Source organism: Apteryx mantelli, chromosome 5, assembly GCF_036417845.1.
Source record: "Apteryx mantelli isolate bAptMan1 chromosome 5, bAptMan1.hap1, whole genome shotgun sequence".
Classification (NCBI taxonomy): Eukaryota; Metazoa; Chordata; class Aves; order Apterygiformes; family Apterygidae; genus Apteryx; species Apteryx mantelli.
Window position 1 is genome coordinate 19,421,485 of NC_089982.1, and position 16,043 is coordinate 19,437,527.

A 16,043-nucleotide genomic window follows, 5' to 3' on the forward strand; every position below is an offset into this window, starting at 1 on the left:
GCCACCAAGGGACCATCTTTCATTCCAGAGCAGACCTCGTACTCTGACTACACCCTCTTCTCGCTCTTACAGGCTCCTTTCCATGCTTGGGCGAGACTGGCAGAGTCGGAGGGGACGGGACAGTAGGTTTTCCAAAAACTTCTAATTCCCTTCATGCCATAGAAATAGTAGAAAGAGGGGAGGAAAAAAAAATACTAAACCAGAGCCAGGTCCTCTACCTAGAGAAAAAATGTGACAGTCATCTCTTGATGAAAGTATGAAAATAGAAAAATATCCAGAGAGACAGGACTAACCCTATGCAGTTTCTAGATGAAGCCAAAAAGAACATTATCCTAGTCTAGTAGCTGTCAGCATACAATTACCTAGGATTCTGGCAGTTAACACTGAATTAGCTGCAACTCTGTTCTCCATCCTTACAGTAAGCTGATTCTGCAGCTGAGACTTGTATTTATCCTCTTCCCTGCTACGTTTTAAGATATATGCTGGACTTATGCTTGCAAGCACTCTTTTCTTGTTTGAAAAATAATATTCTTTATGTGGAGTAACAGAATCTATTCTTTGTTCCTGAATGTCTTGGACATTAATCAACTTAAGTCATTAAAAAGTTTAATCCCCTGTGCTTGGCACAACATCAGTCTGAGAGCAGTTTCTTTGTAACAGCCTTTGGAATAAATATCCATTAAAGATTTGTTTTTTCCTTATACTGGTCACCCACACTTTATAGTGGGTGGCCCTTTTGTCTATCCCATTACTATATTTCCACTTCTGAAGCTAAGCCAGATGCAGCAACCTGATACTAGTTTTTAGTTCACGCAACTTTATTGTAACAAAACTTCCATGTATATCTGATACTCGTTAGGAAAGCCAAAGAAACAGGAACCATGGTAATATTGCACCACCTTCTTGACAACTTTTATTCTGCATGTGTTGGATTCTCCAGGGTACCGCATGCTTCATTAGCAAGTATTTTTCACATTTAGGTGCCTCAGTGGGCAAACACAACAGTCAGCCCATATCTGAACTCCTCTTGTTGGTATTATTTGCATTATAGCCATGCCCAGAGGCAATGTTTAGGTGCTATGTTCTCCTGTAATACTGTATGATCACTACTTCAACTGCTATATAGTCTACATAAGCAAGACCAAACAAGGGCAGGAAAGATTTTGTGTGGTTTTGGAGGGTTTAAAAAAACAAACAAACAAACAAACAAAAAAACAGATAGCACCGAGGTAGAGGAGATTAAATAGCTTGGCTATGCCAAGGCCACATAAAAAGTCCACAGTACATGTAATTTTCTCCAATTCTTTTCTTCTTCAAAATTTGTACCCTTCTTTTCAGATGTGCTAAATATACGTGACTCTGTACCTTTGACAATTTCACCCTTTATACAGGGATACAAATATGAATCAAGGTCACCACATTTACCAGCCAAGTATGAAAAACACGTAGACCTACTTTCTAATCTTACACATGGAAACAGAGCCTATAGTATTTAACAATTCACAAACATTTCTTAGACTATGGATGTGTTCTTTCACCATAATCACATAGCCATGGTTTCCTTAAACTCCACACCGAAAACAGCTGTTGACCATGGCATGTGATTATGGTGAAAGAAGATTTCCTAGCTTATGTTTTGCTAGAATGTTTGCTGGAAAATACAGGAGGAGACATTTATTGTTTTCCTTGTATTTCACATGCCACATCAAAAAAAAAAAAAATAGTTTAATTAAGGCCCTACCACCAAGGCAGATAAAAATATCTATAACTAAATCTTGGGTAGCTTAACTAGCTGCAATGGAACTATTCAAATGCTTAATGTTATTTGTATGTTTATGACCAGATCAGAACATGAGCATATTTGCAATGGCTCGCTGTACACAATGCATGATTCCCTTTTTAGGCGATGGATTATTTCCGTCCAGTTACATTGCAAGGAGGCAGAAAAGTAGACTAGACTGACATGAATGAAAAATACTTCATCATTAAAAAGTAATAAAGTAACTCTAGATGGCTTTCCTCAATCATGACAAGGGTCGCTCCCACATCAACCAATTCCCTGTCACTTACCTGCTCTTCAAATTCTCCAGGAGACAAACCCGCACAAAACCCTTTGCACTCAAAACAAATGAGATGATGCACAATGGATAGATGAATAACTTCAAGCAGTAGCTACAGAGAGATGGATGCTCTTTCAAACCCATCCATGGCAACAAGCACTTTAGCACTATACTCTGAAGAGCTCTCAGGCTTGAGGATTTCCCTTGCACAGAAGTGACAGTTAAGTTAGCAGTGATTAGACACCTACTCTGCTTAAAGAGCTGCAAAACCCACTAGCCAGCTCTTTGCGTATCCAAGTATCTAAATGCACCTGAGTCTCTACATGTTTTGTGAAAAACACAACCTTTCACATCAGCCACTTGGTTCTGAAACAGGCACAATTCCCAGTGTCTTTCAGAAGATTTTCCTAAGTAGGAAATCTCTCTGCAAACTGGGGCACTGACACAGCCTGGCAGCTACCTATTGATTGCATCATTAATTCAGCAATTTTAGCTTCTTGGGAGTCATGCACAATTGTCACCAGGGTACAGTGAAGAGGGTCTTCATTTGATAAACCAGTCTCTTGCTAACATTTCTAGATGTTATCAGTTTTTACTAGGGAGAGGAAAGAGAGGAGAAAGCACAAGACTGCTATAGCACTTTGCTGCTACAGTTTAGTATTTTGATCCCTGTCCAGACAAGTATGACTAGTAATGCCCCTCCCAAGAAACACTGAAATGTCATTTTTATTGCTATTAATTTTCACTAGTATCAGTGGTACCAAAAGGTATGAGCTACAGGTGCTAATTCAACCCATGCTGAGTGTGAATCCCAAGGCTAAAGGAGGCAGGAATAACTCCCTCCAACCACCCCATCCCTGCGGGGAAGGATGAGCTTCTGCAGCATCACTGCTCCTCTTGTGGGACGCTGCTGCTCTGAACACTCCCATTAATCCCTCTCCAGACCCTACAGTTTCTGAGGCCATGCTAAAGTTCTGTTTTTGCAAGATAATCTTTTTGGACATATATTTACATGGAACATTACAAAAACTGGTTTTATTCCTGAATATGTGCACTCAGTCTCTCTGGTGCAGTATTCTCATTTTAATCATATAGTAAGCACTATCATATAAACTAAACACACCAATACAACTGCACTGCTATTTCAACATTTTTCTAGAATATCAGAGAGCATAAACCCTGCTTCAGAACATCCCTCTCCAATTTTTTTTTCTCTTTTTTCCCCATTTTGCATTAATGAGATTTAGCATGCTTGACCATAAGATCCGGAAAAATAAACTCATAGTAATGCAGTGAGCTCATTTTTTTTTTTAAATACAGGACAAAGTCTTCCCACACACACCCATTCATAGTCATTCACCTCTATATTTTTCTCCTGTATTTTTAAGTCCTAGTTATAAAACCTGGCAAAGAGTGATTGAAGGCACTGACAACTGTCAGTATCAGCAGTGCTACAATCTGTCACACCAAGAATAACCAGCTGTTTGCAGAGTAATGGCACAATAGAGACCATGTGCTAGGAGCAAAATAAAAATGACTCTATGCACCTCAGTGCCTCTTCCAGCTATTTATACAAACCTATCCTGACCTCACTGAGGCAGAGGAAAGGGAAATGTACCACTGAATTCAATACAGTTAGTGTGGCACCCTGCTTGCCTGTTTCTTTTCAGAGGCTGTTGCCATCTATCTTACACAAATCCCGTTTTCTTTCTATCTTTCTGTGTTTCTTTTCAGTGTCAGCTTCTTTTTACTTATGGCTAAACCACAGTTGTTTACCATATACCAAAAGATTCCAGTTAATTATCTTGAAGTCCCCAGTGTCCATATGGTCCTAGGCCTGTCTTTCATTTAAACACATACACATACATACACACATCTGAACAGAAAATAACTGCATGTTACGGATTTGCTGAGAGACGTGCAGTAGTACCCTTATCATTCTTATCGGGGGTGACTCAAGAAAGGCTTTTGAAAAGTTCAAAAGAAAAGCAGCAAACTGTTGTTTTAATGAGACTCCATTAAGCAGAACTTTGTTCCCAGCTCTCCCAGATCACTGTTTTCATTAGCAGGCTACAGGGATAATGGCGGAGTTATTTGTACCGTGCTCCTTGGTTGGGTGCATGTTCCCACTCTGCAAGAGTGCTCTCTGTTAGATGTTCAGTCCAGCACTGCTCTTATCTGTGCTGTGAGGAAAAAAAACCTGATGCAAATTAATGGAAATTTTGTGGCTGGCCACCAAAGGGGCTTTCCCAGCCAAAATCAGAACAAAGGTTTTAATTTATTTAGGAAATCAAAAGGCTAAAAGGCATGATCTTTCTATCTCTCCCTAATGCGAGTAGTCCTTACTGTGACATGTAAACCCATGATTTCACCGGATTCACAATGGATTTACCCATTAAAGATTTATCACACGAGTAAAGATTTGCAGAGCAGATCAAAAATATACTGCAGCATAAAAATATTACAAAACGTAAACTTACGAATTAGTTGGAAACATTCACTTTTAAGTTACTTCACAGCGACTGAGAGATTGTTGAAAAATTCACAGAAACTGTTTTGTGCAGGGAAGATCTAGAGTGTGCGTCAGCTTTTCTCAGACACCACATCCACTCATCTCTGCACAGACCAAAGTCATGGTGTGAAAAAGTCCATCTTATACATCCAAAATGAAGCTCTTCCAAAGCTTAAATAATCTGCTTTTGTATTTTAACCAAGTTTATAAGCATTTAAGCCATTAGACACATTTGCAAGCCTAAAAAGATGTTAAGAAGCATTCCTGCCTGCAGGAAAGGCAGCGGTGCAGAACTCCGCAAACCCACCTTGTGTGTGTGCTGAGCAATACCAGTTTCCATTTGAGTTAAGCCTCCAGTTCAGAAGGAACTGCAGAACAGGACACAACATGAACACCACAGAGGATAAATGAGATTACTTATCAGTCCTGAGCCACCTTCTCTCTGTAATTCTGGCTACGACAGCACTTCCATTTCAGCTGCTCCATGCCGCCACCAAACCTGTTCTAGTAAATGACCTAAGTACATTTAAGTTTAGTACATGCACTGTGCCATGGATCCTCATGGGTTTACTGACTATAGGTTTTGCCCTAAACGAGGGACTACAGGAGCTCTGTGCTTCGAATATCAGGCTGCTAGTTGCAAAACAGAAAAGGCCCTCAGATTTTCAGCCAACCCAGCCAGCCAATCTGTACCACCGACCGTCGGCTCTCACCTCAGGGCGCCAGGTCACTCCTCCACAGGTTGCTGCTGGATGCCTTCCCCCGACAGTGCAGAAGAGGCAACCTCAGACTTTCTAGTTCTCTGCATTCTGCCCAAGCTCGGGCCAGAAAGGAGGCCTAAAGTGACTGATACAACTTTTGCCATTGCTAGGAGGAATCAAACCTGACCTTGCCCCCGGCGGGGTGCGAGCGCACCAGGTTGCAGTTGCGGGCGCAGGACTCGCACTGGCAGGAATGCACACACCTGCCAGCAAGCACACACCAAATCAACGACCCCAATACCACCACCCTTAAAATACAAAGTTGTGGTTAGAGTACAGTGATGCTTCATTTGATCTCTTTCAGAGAGCTGCTGAATTCAAGGAGAGGAGGTGAGGAAAGGAACAGTTTAACAAGGTTATTTAGGAAAAGTCTTGTTTTCAAGATTCAGGGAATTCATATTTGTTTTCTAAAGTGTGTCATTTCAAAAAAAAAAAAAAAAAAAAAACTTTGTTAAGGAAGTTAAAACCTTACCCAAGAGCTTGTAAGAAACTGTACCACTGAAAGTAGTCGATGAGGACTCTCAAAGCAGAGTCAACAAGCAGCATAAACAGGAAGAAAAAATTTTTAAAAATCTGCTTTTTTCTAACAGCTCTGGGAATAACATATCAGCAGAAGGAACAACAACAAGAAAAGGTAAGAACCAGATTCTGGTACCTGACTGGTGACTGGTCTAAATCCATAAAAAGGACAGCTGCCTTCTAGGGACAATTTGTTCCAAAAAACACTACTTAGTATGAATCAAGCTACCATGCACAGATTGTATATGAATGTTACCATGCTTGGTATTTCAAGGGAGGAAGACATACATAGGCTTTCATGCTTGAAAAGTGCACCACCTATTCTGCATGCACACCTCAAAACCTATGCACATATTTACTGATGATATCATTTTTAAAATTCCTTCACTTATCTAGATATATGCACATGAATATAGAGCAAGGATATAACACAGGACAGTACTGGTGTATGACAAATAATAGCAAAATATAACATACAACTACATGATTTGCAAATATTGTTATAATTATACTTACAATTTCTGTTGAGAGGCAGCAGCAAAACCTGTTACAGACAAGACCTGCACTTCTCTAGGCAAAGCAGAAATAGGACTTCAGCAAAAATGCCAGAAGGGTTCAAATCTAGCTCTGTAGTGGATTTACAAAGAGCTGAATGAGGTCCAAAGTCTTTTAGGATATATCAACAAATCAAATTTAAAACACTGCTATTCCAAAAAGGGATCTGTATGTACTTATATACTGCATATTGGTATACCTGCCATGTAAGAACTGGGTTTAGTTAACATAGTTAGGAAACTCTTCATTTAAATTTTATTTGCTTCTCTCTTTTGAAAACAGGTTACTATTTTCTTTTTTTCTTTTATGGTCCACCAAATTACATGTGACCAAATGTACCTATTTAGTGAAAATGGGTTCCATTAGTATGTAATCTTATCCTTGCATTGTTTTCTTCTGAAGGAAAATAATGGAGAACAGGTGGTGATGCTTAGCATCAGGCTCCTGTTTCTAGAATTACAATCTACTGGGAGCCACCAGCAATCTCTGAAAGCTGTCATAAGCGCTCAGGAACTAGTATGATCCAGAGCACACTCAATACATTAAAGCTTCTTTTTGAAAATTTAAGTAGGTGTGACAGGAGAAAACTGGCTGAATGGCGCAGGGATTCTAAAGTGTCCCTGTAAAGGGTCGTGATTTCCTTCTGCATCCCACAATAAATAACTCAAGCTGGCCTCCATTTCCACAGCAGAAATTAGACATTTAAAAAATTCAAATAGGTACCATATGCACAATAAACCTCTCTGGTTTAGTGTTCAAATGCTGCCACATTCACGTCGTTGGAAAATACGGGATTTAGATTCTCCTGGAAGGATATTAAAAAAATGTTCCTTTAAACTTATTTATCCTTTTCTCAATGCCACAAAAACAACTCTTTAGATTAATATCTCCTTGATTTAATTTTAAAATCTACTGATGTCACACTGCACAAATAGATTCACCCTGTGGGTCACAGCACTGCCTGATAACTGGACATTTCTTTGTTTTGTCAATCCCATCCTTATTTTACCAAGCAGGAAGATGATTAGAAAGAATTCTACTTAAGCGATGAATGCATTTTCCAGCGTGGTCTCATGTACTGAATATGTGCAAACAACACCAGCTAGACAGCTGTAGACAAGCAAACAAGCATTAGAGCCATGTTTTAAAATTTGGCTCCAAAGCTGAGGAGTGTGACAAACACAACACACATTTGCTGGGCAATCTCAACTAACATACAATTTTGCAAAAATGGTCATTAAAATCTGGCTGAGATCCCTAATTACTATTCTGTGTCAGATCTGCCATGATAAATACTTACATGAGAAACAGTTAATGCAGGTTTGCTTTGTGGTGTTGTAGTTCAAGAATGATAGGAATTAAAAGAAGCTAAAGATATTTGCAGGGGGAGATTTTCTGTTGGTGGAAACTGGCAATGTTCCCTCAATTTCAACAGGAATATGTCAAGTTACACCAAGTAGTTAGATCGTACTTTGCATTCCAGACTTTTTGCATAGCTATCCAAGACCAGTGTTATATTTATTTTTTACCATTGTTACATCTTTTGGGAGACCTTAGTCAAACTCAAAGTGGTCACTGAAGGTTAGAATCAGTTGAAGCTAGGCTGACTTCAACAGGCTTTGGGCCGGGCTATATGTACTTTAGCCATCTCCAGTTCTCATCTGTGTTAGCTGTACTCTAAAGTAGCCTCTGAAGGAGCCAGTGTGATGAGCTCCAATTCTGTAGAAATCATATTCTGATTCAGCAGTGCTCAGGAAATGCTTTTACTGCTCCTGTTTTTTCTCAAAGTCTTCTTGCAGAGAGAATCCCCAGTTCTCCCTGTAAGGGGCTTTTCTCTTGAAGCCCTGTGGCTACCACAGAAGACAATTAAAGGGGGCCCGTTGTTTTGAAGATACTGCAGGAGGAACTCCACCTTACAGAAGCAAGAAAAGCCCAGCCAACAAAACTGGAAGAGATGGCAAAAGACAAAAGTATTAGGGGAAGGAAGAGGTCAAATATTTTTTTTTTCTCTTGGTTTTGAAAGGCATCATGATATAACTACAAAGCTTTTCTCTTTAAACTTTTTTTTCCAGGATGAAAAATGCAACTGTTGTCACAGATCTTTTTAACCTAATAAGCACTAGCTTTCTGCTACAAAAATTCTTAGTCCTAATTAGTCTGTCTACCTGAAATCAGGCTGCTGAAGTCAGTGCTTACGTTAAAATGTTCCATCCAGACCAACTCAGTCAGCTCCTAACTATATTTAGAATCAGCTGGATTCTGAATTTTCTTAATAGGGTAAATCTTTCCCCACTTAGGACTCTTGTTACCTCAATGCAACTAAAATAACTGAAATGTCTTTCAATTTGTGCATCACCAGCAAAATCATTGACCGAAGGACAAACACTGAATTTTTGTTACTGGTGATGATGAGTGATCCAGAAAAAGTGCACTGCTTTGTCCCAGGATAGGTTTCATCTCCAGCAGATAGAATCCACATCACTGACCTATTTGTGAACTGACTAAATTTCTTCATTGAGAAACAATACACATGAAAGCACATTATGCCATTTTAAAAGAAACCTGATTCAGAATAATTATACTTTAATTCCAAACTTCAAACTTATCTTCAAAAGATATTTAGAAAAGAAAAGTTATTATGCTTTTACCAGTGAATAAGATTTAATAATGAAATTTAGAATCATAGAACAATTTAGGCTGGAAGGGACCTAATTTCTAGAAGTCTTTTTTCCAACAAGAATTGAATATTTAGTGTCTTTACCAAACTTCTCAGGAATATGTTCTTTTATGACACTTTTCCTTTTTCCTGGCAATATAAATTGCAAAAACAAAGTTCCAAAGACTACCAAAGACTATTGGTAACAACCAGAAACTAAATTATAACCATCCTGTTTATTCCACATAACACAATTAGCATTAGTATATGTGTGTGTGCACATATGTATGACTGTAGTTTTAAGTCAGATAAAATGTAAAAAAATAAAAAAAATAAAAAAATAAAAAATCCCAACCCCAAAAAATCATACAGTTGCAAAATAAGGCAAGTTATTACAGTGGAAAAGCCACAGATACTCTCCTTATAGTACCATCACTAGAATTCTTTATTCCCTGGCTATAATACTTAAATGATTTTACAGCTAGAAATGCTGTAGTCACTTTTTGTAAATCATTTTCCACAGTCTGGCTGATCAGTTGCTAAGTCTATTAGCAGCATACTCTATTGCAACATAAATTCACCTTAAACCAGAGCACAAAGATACTGGATTTAGCTCATAATAAATTCCATAAACTTACAAATATTGTCTTGCTGAGGTTTAGGTTTTTTAGTATATGTGCTATAAATCAGCTATTCCTTCAAATTCAGAGAACTTACACAGGTGGAACAAAATCAATGCAATTCAGGGAGAATGAACTTTTCCAAGTTAAAATCATTTACATTGATTTTTATTTTTAGTAAAAAAACTTTAGATACTTAGCTTTCAAATATACATGGCTGCTTGAAGAGATGGCAAAGATATACCACTGCTTTTTAATAGGATAATTATCTATTAGGCATGTTTTTACAAATGGAAAGTACGCTTCTTTCTTTTCCTTTGTGCTGGAATAAAATACCAGGCATAATAATAATGAGTTCAGCTCCATGGCAGAGGCAAATGCTTTTCCTCATGGAAGGAGACTATACAAGCGATAATGGTGCACTTAAAGTAACAGCTACATTAGGACAAAAGATATGCAGGGAACAGAATGCTTGATTTTTGTGAAAATCTCATTTTGTGCTTGATTTTTTGTTGCAATCGGTGCATAATGATTTCCCCATCTTCCTTCAGAGAAACCTTCAATTTCCAAACCATGAGTTGCCAAGTGAATCTGTCCTGAATTGCGTTGTTCTGAACTAGCTCGGAGACACCACGTCAATATATACATATTATATGAAGGAGAGAGTTCACGGTGCCCTGATTTCATCAGTCTGCTGATAAACAAACTTTACTTTTTGCCTGGATTGCATTTTTCCACATGCAGAACATTGTCTATCACCTTGTGGCAACACAGATTGTAAACAAACTGCACTGCCCTACATTTGACACAGTTGTTCACCCTTCTCAGTTTGTAAAATCTGGATCCAATCTTCAAATGAAAGATCATTTGCTGAACATTTATTTTTACTGTGGAATTACTTTACTGATGTTTGATGAATAGGCTCTTTTCAACCTCGGATTATTTATTTATATTTTTATTCGCTTCAAAATGTTGGTGGAAAATGTTTGTCTGCTAGAGGGGCACCACGTGCTTCTGAACTGACTGATTTCTACTGCTGAAAAAGCACCCGGTCAGCAAGTATGCCTGTCTTGCCAATACAAACACCAGGTTAAGTGATCTTAAGTATCTAAATGAACTGAGAATCACTGCCCCAGTTTCAAAGGTCTCAGATGAGTTGAGTTCCAGTCTAATTCAGAGTGCGGGGAACTTAGATTTCTCCACACTTAAGATTTACTAAAGTGAATGATACAGGATCACGAAAAGGCAGATGAGCTAGAACCAACCACGCCAGCATGAAAGCTGAGAAGGACGGAAAATGAATGCAGGAGTAACCTGCTGCTAGAAGAGCAAATGCAGGTTCGCAAAGCAAATACTTTTCGTATCTGCAATAAATTGTGATATAGGAGAAAGCTGCTGCTTAGAATCTATAAAAACTGAATATTACACATTTTTTCCATTGATGGATTAAAAAGAAAAAAAATGGAGTAAGGCCCAGTGAAATCTTGCAGTTTCCATTACTTTTTTTCTGTTTCTTCTCAAGAACTTAATGCACTCATTAAGTTTTGATTCTTCCAGGAATACTGGAACCATAATATTCTGTCAAAAAACAGAGTTCCAAAAGTGGAAAATATGTTAGGTTTGGATCTTTTAAAACCAAATATCTCCAAGGCAAGTTTAGGAAAACTACTGTTTAGAGGAATACTTATTCAAAAAGTACCATTTTCAAGCAGTGTACTTCCTATTAAACTTTATGACATTTAACATCCTTCTGTATTAATTTCATCTGGGACTTTCTTCTCTGAAAATATTCTGTTTCCCATTTGTGTAAGTTTTTGGATTGGTCATCTGTGTTATCATCCTCCAAGTACTTGAGCTCCTAAAAATATCATATATTTATCTCAGAGAAGAGTATTTCCATATAGTGGAGAAATTCAGGTTGTATACCATGACTAGGTTTTGGAATCAATGCCACAGAAACTCACCATAACTGATCACTCAGTAGACCAAGCATTCGTCTAAAAAAGATGAGCTTCCACTAATAGGTGAATCAAGGGGTCCATTTACACTTTTGAATGAGATGGTCCTCTGTTGAACACAGCCCTTAGAGCAGGCTCCCCTGCATTCAGTTTAACTTACACCCACATATCAATGGACCTTCTTAGAAAGATAATCTCTGCTGTTTCTCCACTACTTTGTGCACTTCAGTCAGAAATGTTTGAATGACTCAGTTGTTCTTTTATTTCAGTTTAATTTCTGCATGTGCACCCTTTAGCTAATAATACAACACTTTGCAGGTAATAAGAAATAATCCTAACTATGTAGGAAGTCTTCCTGAATCACAGGAAGAACTTCAGATAAGCATGGATAGACATCCACTTGGGGAAAACGGGAGGTAGGGTTTTGCTCGAAATCCAGGGAATTTTAGTGCCTACTTCCTATTGCAAATTCTGCATCATAAGAACAATTTCTAAATAGTCTGTGAAAAACTTGTCTTTTTAAAAAATTCTGTAACTAAGTCCATTGTATCCTATCTAAGCTAAGAAGTGTCATCACAAAAAAAAAAAAAAAAAAAACTCCAAAAACTGAAGTCTACATAGCTCTTACCAGTGCATTTTTATCAGCAATAGCAATGCTGCAATGACAGGATGCAAAGAGCAAATCAATGTTTTTATTACCATGTCACACAGACCTCTATGGGCTTGGGCGGCTTGACAGTACACAAGCTAGAAAGGGCTTGCAAACTTCTCTGTGCACAAGCTCATTAATATACAAGGAAATAAATTGTTGTTTTATTAGATGCCTGATACTGACCCTATGTTTTCCTTGAACACATTTGTGCAACCTTGGTCCACGTACTCCAATTTTATAATGTATCTGGCAACAATTCTTTGCTTTTAAATACACCATTTTGCAAAAGCACAATACCACTGTCCTGGTGAACGTTTTGATGATTTTTTTTTTTAAAAGCTCAAGTGAGAACTGACATAGAAATTGAGTAGATCTCTGACCCAAAAGCTGAGGCTTTCTCAGCATCCCCTCATCTCCACAAGCAATGGCCTTCTCCCACCTCTGAGTCCTCCTTTTTTCTCCCTGCCATGGTGGAAATACGTCAAGAGTAAACAGCTATAGACTGAGCTGCTGCTCTCCAACCTGCGCCTGCTGCATGCTTGTGTTTGGTCCCTCGCTGTATTGCCTGCAGCCATGTAGCTGGCATGGTGCTGCCTTAGGAATGCTTTCCTGCAGGGCAGGCAGGGATCCCCTTAGCATTTCCTGACTTGTATTCTCAGGCCCTTCAACTATTTGCTATTCAGTCTACAGTAACATCACTAAAAAGTAATGAGTTTGTAATGACTTGTTGCTGACAAGTCTCGTAAGAGTACTGGTGTGTGGCCAAAATGTAAACAATAAGTGCCTACAATTAGACTAAATATGTATCTAGATAGCTAGATAAGTGGGTTGGATTTTCAAGTGACAGAGCACCCAGAACCTCCCAGCTACAACCTGTGGGAACCACTGGCAGCCCAATTGGAAAAGTCAGACTGCTTATCTAAAACTGTAGCAGGGACCCAACAGCTTCAAATTAGCCTAAAAAAACCCAACCAGACAAAACAGAACAAAATCTTGTGCTGTTGGTAAATACTATATCGTATGCCTGTTAAAAATGTAAAAACACTGGATGGTATGCTCAGATAATCAAAATGCCATATGCTCAAAAACAGCAGAACAAGCAAGCACATACCATTAGGTGGGATTTTTTCCCAGCTGATTTAGTGTTAAAATCAGAGATTTTAACCAGTAGCCAAATTTAGGATACCAAGTTCTTTCCTACCCCTGCTTTAAAGAGGGGAGCAGAGTGGAGTCAGTCACATTCATTAAAAATCATGTACTACATGTTATCTACAAATGTCATAAAAATCATCAGGTCCCCGAACCAGTCACAAGACATCACACCTTGCTCTTAAGCCGAGACCCTTGGAGCAGGCTGGCCGGGCAGCACACTCTCCTGTGAGCCCGGGCTGTCAGGAGTCCAGGTTGGGGTGTCAACGTTAGCTGGAAGGGGAAGGAAAGCAACAAAACCCATGATACTGATCAGATTGCCAAAAAGTCATGAATCCTGTCGCACTGTCAGCCTGGCTCATGAAGAGGATGTTCCTAGTTTACCTGTTTTACTTGCACACACTCTTACCCCATCTCCCCTTAAAACTTCCCTTGGGCTCCGCTGAGCTCTAGAGGCTGGCTCCTCTTGGAAGGAGCTAGCTGGACTGGGAAGAAACAACAGTCGGCTAGCGTGAAGCAAATTCCTGCACACTTAGCTGGAAAACAACCACAGGTCTGAAAGTCTGCAGGTAGAATGTGCAAAATGGGAAATTAAGAGAGTTTGTTTATTTTTAACATACTTATTAACCATGGCTCTAAACTGGTTGGGAGTTTGCAGCGGGAAGAGGAAAGCATAGGGTTTTTTTGTTTGTTTGTTTTTTTCACACTGAATACATTCATTAAATCAGAACTGGTAACAGGAGACTGCAGCTAGGGAGAGGGACAGAGGCAACACAATGTTTTCAGGCGGTGCAAAGTCCCACTTTTGCCTGATGCTGGAGGGAGATCCAGTGAAGTCAGCATTAATGGGGGTAAAGATCTTCCAAGGCTTATAATGCAGTGACTTTTATTTAGGCTCCATTAAATCTCTAGTCAAATAGATTAGAAGGATAAAGTGGGAGACTCTTGAGTTGTTTGACTGTAATCTTTGCTCCCAGCTGCCTGTATCTAGATGGCCCAACCAACTCAATACCTCCCGGGTGTGTGAATGGTTTCCACCAAACTGTAGCAACTTCAGGGGCATTGGACTTTTCAGAAAGCTGTAAGATTGTTCTAAGAGCAGAAATAATAAAGAAAAATAATTTGCACTGGTAAAGTATTCTTTTAATGCACCAGTGAAATACAGGGTATATTTAATATATTTGAACTGAGAAAAATCTCAGTTTCGTCTCCCCAAGTTATGTATTTTCATCAGCTTGGAAAATATTTCATCAAAAAGCAGGAGGAAGTATTGACTGCTTCCATTACGAATTTATGAGGAAATGATATTTATTCTGCTGCTGGGTCCAATTTTGCTATGGAAAACTCTGACTTTAAAGGTAATTGTGCATACAAAAGGGCTGAAAGATCTGAGCAGAAAAAAGAAGGTGGATTCTGACAGCAAATTTAAGTCAATTCACTACAAAATTGCAGGATGTACTTATGAAACTTGTATAATGTATGAAGATACTCAGCTCTATGCATAATGACAATTTGGGATGGAATAATTTACTCCTGAGCACAAAAGAGCTAGAGGAAGTAGCAAAAGCAAAAAAAAACAAAACAAAACAAAAAAAAAACCACGAAACCCCCTTCATTCTGAGTGATGAATGACTTGAAAATCTGAACCCTTTTTGAAAGTACTTGCTTCCTTTAGCTGACTAAATGGTAGCAAAATTCTTTGAAAACTCTACCCCCACTTGTGTGTGCTACATACTTTGTAAATCACTCCTAAGCCTCTTTGTCTATTCCTTCATTTTTCCATTTCCTTTTTGGAGTAGTCATGTTTTCCATGCACTGCAGCGATCTCTTTGGAATATTTAGCATGTAGTCTAGAAGTCTCTCTGGATAACAAACCCACGCTGAAGTTCATGAGGGTATTCACTGATTTCAGCGGGCACTGGAGAGGATATGAAAATCAGCGCCTGCCATCCCAGATCCAATGCTCCAGTCCAATAAAGTACTCAAACGTTTGCCTAACTAAAAATTACATATGCATGTTTTAACTGAGGCAAACGAGACAACGGGAATTCTTACGTGGAACCATAGGCTTAACTTTCTTCATAGAAGAAAAAGGAAAACGTAACAAGCTATTTTAGGTTATTTATGATGTTGATAAAAATAATAAATTATGATAAATTATGTAAGAACATAGAAGTTGCTATAGGGGATCAGAGGAAGGTGCCCAGGCAGTGTTCTGCTAGTTGCAAATACTCAGAGGAGTAAAAAACCAAGCAAGTACAGACTGATTTTTTCCGTCATACATTCTCCCAGCTTCAGCGAACAGCAGCTTAGAGACATCAGAAGTTTTAGCATTATGTTTAGTAACTACCAGTACAATCTATCGTCTGCGCCCTTTTCTCTTCCCTGTTTGAACAGTTTTATATATGGCTCCCACAGCATCAAGTGGCAAAGAGTTATACAATATGAAAAAGTAGTTTGTTCTGTTCTCAATTCCTCATATTCTCTCTGGCCTTTTTTCCCCCCCTCTCTGCTGCTGCTTCAACACTGACTGATAGCTACAGTGACTCTAATTTACAAGTCATCTGTGTAGGTGCATAACTGTGATACATTATGTCACAT

At 38.8% G+C, this 16,043-nt stretch overlaps 1 protein-coding gene and 1 long non-coding RNA gene across 3 annotated transcripts in view; one reads left to right on the top strand and one right to left on the bottom strand.

Moving 5' to 3' along the window:
* The window catches only part of LOC136992250 (uncharacterized), a 27,601-nt gene extending 17,258 nt beyond the window's left edge, over window positions 1-10,343 (top strand). The window contains exons 2-3 of the long non-coding RNA XR_010884351.1: window positions 5,924-5,967; window positions 10,235-10,343. This is a non-coding gene — a long non-coding RNA (uncharacterized lncRNA). The remainder of the gene's footprint in view (window positions 1-5,923; window positions 5,968-10,234) is intronic.
* Window positions 1-16,043, bottom strand: part of DKK2 (dickkopf WNT signaling pathway inhibitor 2) — a 50,804-nt gene that overhangs the window by 18,557 nt on the left and 16,204 nt on the right. The window lies entirely within an intron of this gene.